The sequence below is a fragment of the Arachis ipaensis genome, chromosome B09 (assembly GCF_000816755.2).
Source record: "Arachis ipaensis cultivar K30076 chromosome B09, Araip1.1, whole genome shotgun sequence".
Classification (NCBI taxonomy): Eukaryota; Viridiplantae; Streptophyta; class Magnoliopsida; order Fabales; family Fabaceae; genus Arachis; species Arachis ipaensis.
The window spans coordinates 133,836,296-133,838,845 of record NC_029793.2 but is presented as its reverse complement, the minus strand read 5'-3'; positions in this window follow the sequence as shown (position 1 = coordinate 133,838,845).

Sequence of the window (2,550 nt, the reverse complement as noted above, 5' to 3'; positions counted from 1 at the left end):
TAATAATTTAGTTAATAATATATAAAAATATTTTTATATATATTAAATTAAGTTAATTTGATGAGTTTGGAAAACTCTAAATTAATTTTTGTGATGACTAAACATTATTAACATAATTATTTACAAAATTATTAACTTGATATTAATTCATACTTGTTTAATTAATAATTTTGTTGATACAGGTTTCTGCTGGGCCAAATAAATTGATCAGCCCAACATGAATTCATATATTCAGCCTTGGGTATAAAAAAATGATAAATTGAGGGGCTGAAGCAATTTGTAGTTAATTGGGCCGAAAAGAAAAGAAAAGATCCTAGGCCCAACAAAATCAAAATTCAGCCTTATGCAAATTTGTTATATGATTGTTGGCTGAAGAGTTTTTATAAATGGGCCAATTTGAAATATTGTTGCTACAAGCCCAATTAAATCTTTGCTACCTAAACCAAAACTTGGTCCGAAATCTACAATGAAAGAAAAGCAAAGTTCTAAGTTTCCAACGGATCCCACCTCAAGTTTTGGTGGATTTCAAATTCAATTAAAACTTGAAATGACTTGCATTGGAAATATGAAAGAGAAAGAGAAAAGTGATCTGATAGTTTTAATGTGGCTTACACGCTACTACACAAAAGCATGGGGAGTTGATCTTAATTAATTTATTTATGAATAACACTCATTACTCATAGCTTTGCTTTTTCTCCTTTCTCTCTCTACTCTCTCCTCTACCTTCGGTCATATCATTACAGAGAAAGCATGGAGGCTATGGCTAGACACCGAAGAGATGAAGATGCAAGTAACAAGACCATCACAATGATGGCAAGAAAAAGAAAACTAAAAGTATGCTGTGGCTAAGATTCTCATTCACTTGTGGTAAGATTTTGTGATGAGATCTTGACTTCTCCATACTAAAAATGGTTGAAGAAGATCTCGGTCAGAGAAGAAGATCCTTGGAGGGATGGCTTGTCTCTGATTCTGCTCAGCCACCACAGGAGGTAGCTAGAGTGGCTACATGATGGAAGAGGCAGAGATTAGAGCAGATGAAGCTATCATCATCATGAAGCATCAAGGGCCAGAAGTTCATCTTGGAGAGCAAGGTAAGGATGAAGGGCTCGGATTGATGAAGAGTGGTGACCAAAGAAGGACTAGAGGTAATTGCATGTTGGGTTTTGTATGGGTTATCTCTTCTCTCTCTCTGGCCGAACCGATTCTGGTTGAAGAAGAAGAAGATTGGCTTGGTTTGTTTGGTTTCAACCTTGGAGGCTTCTCCCTATAAGTAAGGGTGAACAGTCAGGGTTTGATTTAAGAAAAAGAGTGAGCACAGAGTTCCTATAGCTCCCCAAGCTTACAGAAGTTCTTCTCCTTCAATATTTTATGTTTTATATTTTTCTGTTTAATTTTGTCATGTCTTGAGTCTCATGAAAAAAGGCAAACAGTGAGGTTTGTAAGAAAAAGCCATAGAGCAGAAAAAGGCAGAGAGTACAAAATTAAAAGAAAAGTCATAGATGTCCTTAGAGGTCCTTTGTAGATCTGTGTTGTGTTTCATGATTCTGTGGAAATCTCCTTGTAAGTTGGGTTAGCACTTTACAGTTGAAAGCTTGGCAGTGACCAAGTCAAGTTTAGTTTGGGATTAGATTCTGGACTTGTCCCAGATAAGAAGGGTAGTTCCTAGGGAAAATTGGTGTTTGTAATCAAGAATGATTATAGTGAAATTCCATCATTGTTGTGATGGAGACTGGATATAGGCTGCCTTGCACTTAGCAGCTGAACCAGGATATATCTTGGTGTAATTCTCTCCTTCTTCTACTCCATTTCTGTTTCTGCTGCCTAGGAGATAAAACTGAAAATATCTTGTGCTGATCGACGAGACAAAAAGAAAAGTCTCGTAGCTGGGTACGAGACAAAAGAAAAAGTCTCGTGGCTAAGGATGAGACAAAAAAGGCAAAAAGTCTCCAGAAGCTGTTTCAAAGACCAGCAAGTATTGTCAAGAAAAAAAGGGGCTAAGATTCAACCCCCTTCTCTTAGCCACTAAAAACCATCAATTGGTATCAGAGCTTGATCTCAAAGAGATCAAGCTTTGCAGCTTGGAGAAAAGATCCAGATGGCAGAAAATAATGGCTCAAATATGGTGTCCTACAACCTGACCGAAGGACAATCAAGCAATAGACCTCCTCTTTTCAATGGGAAAAACTAAACCTATTGGAAGGAGAGAATGAAGATCTTTGTGCAAGCAGTGGATTACAGACTTTGGAAGATTATCCTGGAAAGTCCTCAATATCGAACCATCACAAGTGCTGAAGGAGTTGTCACTCCTAAACCAGAAGCAAGCTGGACCGAAGAAGATAGAAAGAAGGTGGAGCTCAATGCCAAGGCTATCAACTTGCTCAACTGTGCTATCAGCTTCGAGGAGTATCGACGGGTATCACGATGCACAACAGCAAAGGAAATCTGGGACAAACTTCTAGTGACTCATGAAGGTACCACCATTGTAAAGAAGACCAGGATAGACATGTTGAACAGAGAGTATGAAAGTTTGCAATGAAGGAAGGAAAATCT